We start from the raw sequence: 11,749 nt of genomic DNA on the forward strand, positions 1-11,749 counted from the left end.
TATGAATATCTATATGTGGTAATTCAGCTAACTGCTTTTGGTTGGTCAGGTCGGGTTTTATTACAGATATTTTAATGCCATATTCAATTGAGCCAACTGCTGTACTCTAAACCGTTTGCTAAAAATGTCTGAATCACTGCATAAATATGGTTTTGGTTTTGGACTAAGAGGAAAGAACAAGAGTTTCACAAAATCTCCATTTTTCATGTTTTTAGGTGAAGACAGCTATGCTGTAGTGAAAGGAGCTTTTAACTTGGATTTAAAGTTGGGTTCAAGACATGATCCACTGTCAACTGTGTTTGGATGGGATCAGCTAATCTCTCTCCCTGGAAGGGGATCCAAGCAACCATTCCCCATCTGCTGAGAGTTCATAGCTAAGACCCTACCTTGGACTTGGCCTTAGTCAAAGACAGTTGTCTCACCTAAGGTTCCTCTCCTTCCTTAAGGGTGGTCTGCATCCAATGCCTAACCCAGGGTACCTTTTTAGAGGGCCATCCTAGCCACAGAGCTCCTGGTGGGGTCAGCTGAGGCCTCTAGTGCAATTGTATCACATTTCATCTCCATCTGCCCAATTGTGCTTCTACCGTCCCCTCCACAGGTGTCCACCCTGTGAGTGTCCCCCAGTAAACCTATATGCAAGTCTTTGTCTCAGAGTCCTTTCCCCAGAGAACATTACCTGAGACACTTGTGGAAATAAAGACCAGTCAAATGAGAAGAAGCAGAGGCTGTTTATTCAGAGCTTGCAATAGCAAAGGAATCCATCAGTTGCATTTTGGCAGAGACTCAAAGGTAGGCAGAGGAGTGGTAAAGCATTAGAGTGGAAAAAAGGGAAGGTTGGATACGCCCTGATTGGGACATCCCAGGTGACTGATTACGGGGTGCATATTTGACTTACTCTAGTTGATCCTATATTGGAAGCAGGGACAAAAATTAGGGGAGCTGCCAGTTATTCCTCACAATTTTGTTTACACCTATATAAATTGAGAAAAATAATACCTGCCTCATGAGATTGCTGGATTAAAGAACCTGATGTTTAACAGGTTTTGAGTATTATTATTATTATTATTATTATTACCATGAATAATATCTTAAAGTAAAAATAAGTGAACCACAAATCACGAAGTCTTGCTTGACTCCTTCCTTTTTCATATTCCACTCTCAGTCTGTCAGGAAATCTTATTGCTTAAAACACATGCAGAATTCAACTGCTTCTCACCACCTCCCTGATATCAACCGCCTTTGCATGTCACCATTGTTGCAAAAACCAACCAACTTTCTCTTCGTTCTCCTGATTCCACCCTTGCCCACATATAATTCAGCAGTCAGAGTGACACTGTTTTATAATGCAGGTCAAATCACGTGGACCTTTCTGCTCCAAACCCCTTCAGTGGTTTTCCACTTCTGTCAAAGGAAATGCCAAAGTCCTTTCAACTACCTGTATTTGGTCACTGCCTTCTGTTAGCTCTGTAACCTCATCCTATTCTATTTGTCCTCTCAATCACACTTCTCAAGTTCCACTGTTCATCTTGCTGTTCCTGGAACACATCAGGCACACTCTGGTCTCCAGGGCTTTGCCCGGGCCAGCCCCTCTGCCTGGAAGTCTCTTCTCCATGGCTTACTCCCACAGTGCCTTCAAATCTTGGCTCAAAGGTTATCTTCTTGGCTCTAATAAAAAAGACAAATAATAGTAAGTGTTGGTGAGGATGTGTAGAAATTAGAATCCTATTATATTACTGGTGGGAATGTAAATAATAGAGCCATTTTGGAAAACACTTACTCAAAAAATTAAATATAGAGTTACCATATACCTTCAGCAATTCCACGCCTAGGTGTATATCCAAAAGAATTGAAAATATATATCCACATAAAAACTTGTATGTGAATGTTCATAGAGCAGCATTCATAATAGTCAAAAAGTACAAACAATTCAAATATCCATCAACTGATGAATAAATAAACAAAATATGGTGAACTGATACAATAGAGTTATTATTCAACCACAAAAAAGAACAAAGTATTGATACATGCTACAACATGGGTGACCTTGGAAAACATTATGTAAAGTGAAAGAAACCAGACAAAAAGGTCGACATATTGAGTGATTCCATTTATATAAATGTCTAGAATATGCAAATCCATAGAGACAAGGCAGATTAACGGCTGTCAGAGGTCGGGAGGAGTGACTACAAATTGGTTTGGAGTTTCTTTTTGGAATAATGAACATGTTCTGAAATTTGATGCTGTTGATGGTTGTACAACATTGTGACTACACTAAAAACCACAGAACTGTACACTTTAAAATGGTGAATTTTTAAATGTCATCTTCTTAATAAGGCCCGTATAACCTTCATGTTTAAAATTGCATTCCTCCTATCCCCACCCCACCTCTCCCAAATCTGCCCTGTTCTATCTTTTGTCATGACTTTTACCATAATGTATAATTTACTTATTAGGATTATTGTTTATCTGTCCCTTTCCATGAAAATGTAAGCTCCACAAGAGCATAGACTAAACTAGGACTATATAGACATCACATTATTTACAAAATATCAGAAAACATGTCTGAATGCTAAAAGGCTAAAGAGGAAAAGGAATAAGTTGTACCCAGGATGAAGGATTCAAGGTTTAAAGGGGTAGGTAACCAGGAGGGAGGAAATGGGCCGGATATACCCATAACAATAATATGTAATAATTGACAACAGTCATGTTGCTTTAAAAAATTAGTATATTCCATGCACTGTGTTAAGCACTTTAAGGACATTTTATGATTTAATCCTGACAATTATTTTATAAGCCAGGTGTTATCATTATTCCCATGTTTATACATGAGGTAATTGAGGCACAGAGGATAGTAGCTTGTTTAGACTCCCACTATAAAAGGTACTGTCAGGATTTGAATCTAGATTTATCTGGCTGCAATATCTCTGTCCTTTTCAAGTGACATGCAGCCTCCCCAAATTGGATTGTATGTTCTGTGAAAGCAGGAACCCTGCATATTTAGCATATAGCACACTACTTAAAAGATAGTAAATGTTCACAAAATATTTATGAATGATCTGCTGAGAATGAAGGCAGGCACATGTAGTCCTAGCTACTCAGAAGGCTGAGGTGAGAGGCTCATTTAAGCCCAGGAGTTCGAGGCTGCAGTGAGCTATGATTGTGCCACTGCACTCCAGCCTCAGTGGTGGAGTGAGATCCTGTCTCTAAAACAAGCAAGCAAACAAAAATTATTCATGAATCAATGAACTAACATTTATTCAATATCAAGTGCAGCTTTCACTTGTGCTACAGGTTTTGGAAACCACCTGCAACCCTGGCCATTTCTGGCATCATCACTGCCACTGACCACTGTTCCCAGAAGCAATATAGATGTAAAGGTCATTGACATAGGCAAGGAATGGCCAATGGCCCCACTCCCCACCCAGCTTGGATGTGAGCTACTTCAGGGGCTACAACGTTTTCTGCTTTCTCCATTTCATCCCCAAATTGAATCCTCTCTGGAAGGCAGAGCAAGACTAAAGTCCAGTTACTTTTTCTAGTACTGAAGCCCTCTCCATGCCAGAGAGTGACGTTGGCTTCCTTTCCCACCTTCTGGGTAGCAGCTCATACTGCCTGTCCCAATAGCTTCTGGCTGGTGCGACTGCCATATGCTCAAAAATCAGATTTGTCTCATGACTTTTTTTTCCTTTGGAAGGGATTTTGCTGCATGTGTTGATAAACAAGCAAAGCAAGTGGTTGCAGTAACTTCTATAAAAGTAGAGGTTTAACAGTTGAGATGCTTTTATCTGTAACAGGATACCTAAATTATATTGGCTTAAAGAATAAGGAGACTTATTATCTCATGTGGCAAAATATGCACAGCGAGGGTGGTTCCAGGGTTGGTTAGTTGAGCAGCTCAATGGTGTCACTGCTCTGAGTCACCATTTCTTCCATTCTCTTGGCTCTTCCATCACAGTCCCAAAGTGGCTGCCATGGCTCCAAACATCTTTATGCAACACAACATGCAAAAGAAGGAAAGAATGGGAGAAAATCTTTCCCAGAATCTCCCGGCTGGGACTTCCTCTTGGGAACCACTGATCAGACTAGATTACAGGCCCCAACGAACGAATAACTGGGACTGATCTGCCTCTTTCCCCCTCCACTGCACCTGTGAGCTGAAGCACAACAAACGCTCATGCTGCTCAGTTGTCACCAAAGATCTCATTCTTCTAGAGAAATAGAGTACACACAAAAAGTGAACAGTCACCTCTGGATTGTAGGATTGTAAGTGACTTTTCTTCTTCAGAAAAATGTATGCAGTGAACATGTTTTAACTTTATTTATTTATTTTGAGACAAGGTCTTACTCTGTTGCCCAGGCTGGAGTGCAGTGGCATGATCATGTCTCACCGCAGCCTTGATTTCCCAGGCTCAAGTGAGCCCTCCCAACTCAGCCTCCTGTGTAGCTGGGCCCTCAGGCACATCTCGCTGTGCTTGGCACATTGTTAAAATTTGTTTTAGAGATGAGGTCTCACTATGTTGCCCAGACTGGTCTCGAACTCCTGGGCTTAAGTGGTCCACCTGCACTGGCCTCCTGAAGTGCTAGAATTACAAGTATGAGCCATCATGCCAGGGTTAACTTTTTAAAAGCCTTTTTATTAAAAAATATTCTTACAATTAACAGAAAATTTGCAAGAATAGAATGAGAAATTCCCATATACACTACGTAGATTCACCGATATTTAACATTTACCACATGTGCGTCATTAATTTCCCTGTCTCTATAGTTTGTCCGGAGTCATTTGAAAGTCTGCATATATCATTCTCTCTCTCTCTCTTTCTCTTTTTTTAAAGACAGAGTCTCACTCTGTCACCCAGGCTGGAGTGCGGTGGTGCAATCATGGCTTACTGCAGCTTCTACCTCCTGGGCTCAAGCAATCCTCTTGTTTCAGCCTCCTAAGTAGCTAGGACTACAGGTCATCACACTGTGCTAATTTTCTTTTCTTTTTTTGTGGATACAGGGTCTTGCTATGTTGCCATTCTCTTTTCTTTATAATACTTGAAAGTATATATCCTAAGAACAAAAAATATTATCTTACAGATCAATGGTATGGTTATAAAATTTAGGGAATTTAACACTGATACATTACATCAATCTACCACCTACATTCTAATGTTGTCAATTGTCCCAATACTGTCTTTATAGAAATTCTTTTCCATGTAGGATCTAGTTTAGGATCTTGTATTAGGAATCTTGTGAAGTCTTTGTAATGTCCTTTTATCTGGATGACTTTCTCAACCTTTCTTTGTCTTTCATGCCCCTGACATGTTCTAAGAGTAGGTCAATTATTTTACAGAATGTTTATCAATTTGGGTTTGTTTGATGCTTATTCAGGATTAGATTTAGATTACGCATTTTTTGCCAGAATGTTACCCAAGTGGTGGTGTATTCTTTTCAGGATGTCATCTCCGGAGGTATACAAAGTCCATCTGCCCCTCATTGGTGATGTTAATTTTGATTACCTGGTCAAGGTATTGTCTGGCTTCCCTACTGATGTACAATGTTTTAATAATAAGGGAAAATTATTTTAAAGTAATATATTATAAAACATCACATTACAATAACTGGGAACTGAATTTAAATGAAAAATTGTATGTCATGCTCTCCTGTTTGTACAAAGAACACTTACTACACCGCACCGGTCGCACCGAACTTGAGAGATAAAATAGGACTTGAAAGCATCATGTTGCAGAAAAGAGACTAAGGTTTGGAGAGGTAAAGTCAGTTGCCCAATGTTAGTGTCAGCGCCAAGACTAGGACCAGAATACACTCTACCTGATCTGCCACCCATCGCGCTCCACAGCTCCACAGCACTCAAGAGCCACAACATAACAAATGCTTCTCCCTGCTCAGTTCTCATCCAAGAACTCTTCGAAAGAAATTCCTTCCCTCTCTTCCTTGTCACTTAATATAATTGCAAGACTCCAAGTCTTCAGACCAGACTCCAGATCTGTTCACATTAAAATGCAATCCAGGTCCAAACTGGAAGTGAGTTTCCTGTTTTATCACTTAAATGAGTTACCTTAATCCTTGGTTATCTCAGCAGACTTTCTTCTCACTGCTCACTGGTCATACTTGGAGCCAGCCAAGAATGAGATAAAGAGGCTAGGCTACAGTATGCTGGATTCATTCCACAGAGGTGTCTTTGTATGCTTGTGAGTAGAAGAGTAATGATGTTTTTTTTTCCTGGCTTGAAACAGAATCAACCATGCTATTTTGAAATCTACCAAAGGCAGACAGCCCAAGAACCTATAATTGTAGAGAGACACAGTTACAGTTTTTTCTGGCATCTGTGTCTGTGTGTGTAGGTTGTGAAAAGCAATACTGGCCTAGCAGTAGATTTAGCACCAAGAGAGCTGAGATTTAGTCCCAGGACTGTCAGTAACATATTCCCTGTATTGCCATTTTGTTCACAATAGCAAGTAGTGACCATTCTGTGCCTCTGCTTCTCCAACCAGTGATAAGAAGTGCTGCTCTTACATACGCACACTGGCATTTCATGAAGACAAATAGAGCATAGTGAAGGGAAAAAAGCGTACTGGTTCTTCCACTTAGTGGCTGTGGGTTATGAGCAGAATTGTGTCACTGCCAAATTCATATGTGGAAGCCCTAACCCCTGGTATGTGAATGTATTTGGAGATAGGGTCTTTAAAGAGGTAATTAATTTAATTTTTTTATTTTTTATTTTTATTTTTAAGATGTTTGATTTACTGTTAATAACCCTTCATTGTGTATTTTATACCATCTCAAGTCATAGAAAACTGCAAAGCTGAAATTCAACATTGGCTAGTGTCAAATGATTCGTTTTTTAAAAAAAAAAAAGATTTTGGTTTTAGGAGTGAAACAAATGGATCACGGAGAATGAATGCAGTAGATCATTACACAAGTGATCAGTTAGCATCTTTGCCTCCACATTAAGGTTACTGAGAGAATAGCTCAGATTTATAATGTCTGAATTTCATGCCAGCGTAAAATCCACAACGTAGCCTGAGTTATCATGAGACATTAGGAAGAAAGTATGATGATAATACATCCATCCCAATGCTACATAAACGAAAACACTGTGAGAAAGTTGGCTGAGCACCTGAATAATCTAATTCATAATGTCGCCAAAAAGCCAACAATGATTTAGGGGAAATAATGAATGAAGATAAAGACATATATAATTTAAGATACATATGTATCACATATATTTCAGTCTTTAGACTTAAAGTGTGTTAGACTTGCCTAGATAGTTGTCCACTAAAAGATAAAATACTCTTTTTTTCTGCTACTGTTGGAGACATTCTTATACAGTTTCATTAAAGTTATTAAGTTTGAAAATGTACCTTTCTCATATTTTTCTAAAGAAATTTCTGATGTAGTGAAATTGCATTAACTTTCAAGGTAGACCAACCAGTCCTATGACATACTAGCTACATTGACTTAAGTTTTTAATTCTTTATTTTTGTTAGTTTTCCATTTTTATTACAAATAGAATTATGAAATGACAACTAAATAGGTAATTAATTTAAAATGAAATCATGAGGGTGGGCCTTCATCCCAAAGACCATGTGAAGTGACAGAGACAAGGTAGCCATCCACTAGACAAGAAGAGAGGCTTCAGAAGAAGGTGCCACCTGCGATGACACTGATCTTGGACTGCTGGCTTTCAGAGCTGTGAGAATACATATTTCTGTTGTTTATGGCACCTGACCTGTGGGACTTTGTTATGGCAACCCAAGCAAACTAATCTAGGGACCCCAGGAAAGTTACTTAACCCTTCTAGGCAGGATAAGTGACATAATTTTCAGGGTCCAGTGTAAGCGAAAATGTGGGGTCCCTTACTAAAAAGTTACTAAGAATTTCAAGACAACAACAGTCAAGCATTAAACCAAGTGTGGGGACTGCCCTAAGCAACCCTGTGCAACTGCACATGTCACCCACCCATGGAGCGGATTCTGGTTCTAGGCCTCAGTTTTGTCATCTGGAAAGTGGGGATAGTAATTGCACTTACTTTTAGGGCTGTTCGGAAGATTAAATCAGATTCTAGGACTAAGCTCTCAGAGTACACAAAAGGGCAACCCAGAAAGGTGTTCAAAATTTGACATTGTCACGCCTGGATTGAGTTCCAGGATTACAAGAAAGAATAGTTTGTTTTCTTTTTCTCCATTCATGGTCAATGAGCCATTCGTCAGTGGGAAGAGAGAGTGGGCTTGGGGAGGAGAAGCATGGATATTTTAAAGCTGGGAGATTCTGCTGGGGTGAATAATGCAGATTGTTTGATGATTTGCTTGCTTATAGTCTGAGGGTCTCTGCTCCAGGGCAAGTGACTTCTTTCTTCTCTTCCTTCTCTCTTGCCTGCTACCCAGGAAGTATGCTCCACTGCAAGTGGCATTTGGACTCCAGAGCCTCCGTGTTGTCGCCTGACTTTCTGACAAAAGTGTTATTATTTCCACACATATGACTCTTTTATTCTATAAATAAATAAAGCTTTAGAAATCAACTGAACACAACACTGATGTCTAAAATAGGACAGAATAAATAAAGCTGATCCTTATAAGATGAATCCATATTAGAAGGTAAAGCAAGTTAGAGGATTTTGAGTGACATTTTGAAATGAGGCAATTATTTTATTTGACATATTTATTATCTTCTAAAATAATTTAGAAGCCAGGAGGTTGAATGGATTGGAATAAAATACCCAACACGAAAGCTTTTTCAAACAATAATATGATATGGCAATAATTTTTAGTATAAAACAAAGTTCTAACTGAATCTTCTGCTGGTATTTTGGTGGATTTCATAGCATAGTGAACAAAAGAAATCTTAGTGGTTCTTTGCAATTCAACCTCTCCCAAAAGGGGGCTGAATCCAGGGTCCAACTCTTTTCCTTGTTAACATGATGATGTGTAGCCACCCCAGAACAATCGAGTTCACCTTTCATGTAACGAGCTGTTTTTCTGTCTCAACAGACATCAGGTCATGTAACCAGAGTGTGCCCAGATGAACCAAATGTGCAGCAATAGGGGGAACTTAAATGCTCTGAAGGAGGATTGGAGACTGAATTAAGAAATGGACACTTCATGGCCAGATCCAGGATCCAATCAAATCGAGTTCTGGTGTCCCCATGGCAGGATGCAGTCAGATCATGCCTCCCGACATTACCTCATTGCAAGATCCAATTCGATCACACCTCATTACCCTATGGTTATAAAACCTGGCTCAGCCCCCAGCTCAGAGAGATAATGCTTTGAGAACTAGTCCTGTTTTCCTTATGTGTTACATTAATTTTTAAAATCCCCTTATTAAATCCTCCTTGGTTGTGGCCATTGGGTTAACACCTGCCCAGTGACCAAATCTAACTGTTGTGTGGGTAACAGATGGAATCACTAAGTCATGATATCCATTGATTGCCCTTTTGATAAGAAAGCTCAGAGCTTTACAAACCAGTCCCGTAAGAAGCAGTATCTTTCCTTATACTACTGGGTACTCTCATAAATGTAACTCAATAAAAGTAAAATAGGGTTGATTGAGGGAAGTTTTTTGTTTGTCTGTTTGTTTTGAGACGGAGTCTCACTCTATTGCCCAGGCTGGAGTACAATGGCATGATCTAGGTTCGCTGCAACCTCCGCCTCCTGGGTTCAAGCGATTCTCCTGCCTCAGTCCCCTGAGTAGCTGGGATTACAGGCGTGCACCATCATGCTTGGCTAATTTTTGTATTTTTAGTAGAGATGGGTTTCACCATGTTGGTCAGGCCGGTCAGGCTGGTCTCAAACTCTTGACCTTGTGATCCGCCCGCCTTGGCCTCCCAAAGTGCTGGGATTACAGGCATGAGCCAACATGCCTGGTTTTTTTTGTTTCCATTTTTGTTTAGTAACATGAGATATGCTATGCCCTGACTCTATTCTCATTATAGTTAAAATTAATAAATCTAAACTCCTTCAAGACCCTAAGTGATCTGGCTGCTGATACGAGAGGCTGTTGAAAGATAAAACAATATTCAAGTTTCTTTTCTTTTGGCCCTTTGTTCATTGCCCCTGTAATCATAGCTTCTTCATGCTAGTTGCTTAGGGAAGGAATGAAGTAGGACAGAGCCATGTAATTAATATAATGATATTTAATTAATATGCAAAGATAATTATATGTTGTAAACTAATATATTCTAAAATTCCCGCAATGTGTGGCAAAAATATACCACCAAGACAGACTGAGGTTGACCTAAAGTAATGTCACAATATTACGTGATTTAGAGACAAACTTAATCTTGATCACCAGATTACATATTAGAACTTTCACCTCATTTTAGAATAAAAACACTTCACTTTGCTCTATTTTTTTCAGGGAAGGTAAAACGCTCTCACATTTATTGTCTCGTTTAAAGTCACAGTATTCGTTAAGCGCTTTCGAGTAGTAAGGCATTAAAAGTATTCAGATTACCTCAGGTGATAGAAATTTAGTGTGAGACTACCTGAGGAAGGAAGGAAATGCAGGAAAACCACTGAACCGTCAAGCCTCATGAGAACTGGAGCACAGTCTAGGATTCCAGAGTGAATCTACTAGTCTATCATTCTTACAGCTGAGCTTCTCTCAGCACAGACCCTACTGCCAAACTCGGTTGTATTATGCTACTTCCTAGTTATGTGACCTTGGGCAAGTTACTTAAGCTCTCTGTGGCTTGGTTTTCTCATCTGTAAAGTAGAAACAGGGTTGAAGGTAATATATTTAAAGGTATTTAAAATACAGGTTGAATCTCCCTTATCTGAACTGCTTAGGACCAGAAGTGTTTAGGATTTCGATATTTTTTTTTCTTCAGATTTTGGAATATTTGGATTTTACTTACAGGTCCTTGTAAGTAACTTGCCAGCATCCCTAATCTAAAAATCTGAAATCCAAATTGCTCCAATGGACATTTCCTTTGACCATCATGTTGGCACTCAAAATTTCAGATTTTGGTGCATTTTGAATTTCGGATTTTCAGATTAGAAATGCTCAACCTGTAGTACGTGGCACACAAAAATCGGCATATGTTTGCTATCATCATTACCATTTTAATTATTGCTGTCCTATTTTTGATTCCTTCAGTGGTGTCCACCATCCCTGTGGCATCCACTGCCTCATGGCTCCTGACTACTACTTTTTCTAGGTGTGACTCTCAGCACCTACTACCCTTTTCTGCTTTGTGTTTTACTTCAGCTCCTGTCTCCTTTCTTCTGATTTCATCTTCTAGACCTCATGCTTTTACTTACTATTCTGTGCATGACCTTTATTCATTCTGTATATGACCTTTATTTCATGTGCCTCCTTGCTTCTGCTCTACTGTATGGTCTGGTTTTCTAGACATATTTGATGTGTCATATTAAATGTCTTGAGGGAAGATATACACAGCCCAGTTAGTGGGTGTTCAGTATAGACCTCTGCTGAACAGTTCCTGTGCCTGTTTGCCCCAAGCCATTGACAAGTTTATAGCTGGCTATCTTCATTCAGGTGGGAATCCGTGCTTCAATCAGTGCTATTGAAGGGTCGTAGGAAGGTCGCTGGGGATTCCTGGGTGTAGAAAGCCATTTCAGACTCTCAGAAGGAAATTGTGGAGTTAGCAGCGTCAGGGTTTCATGGAACATCCTTTTTTAGTTTGTTTGCATTAACGCCATCCCAATCACAGATGAAAAAACTGAAGCTTGAAATTGTCAAATGATACTGGGTCTTATAATTCAGAGCACACACTTAATTT

This window comes from Piliocolobus tephrosceles, chromosome 10, assembly GCF_002776525.5.
Source record: "Piliocolobus tephrosceles isolate RC106 chromosome 10, ASM277652v3, whole genome shotgun sequence".
Taxonomy (NCBI): Eukaryota; Metazoa; Chordata; class Mammalia; order Primates; family Cercopithecidae; genus Piliocolobus; species Piliocolobus tephrosceles.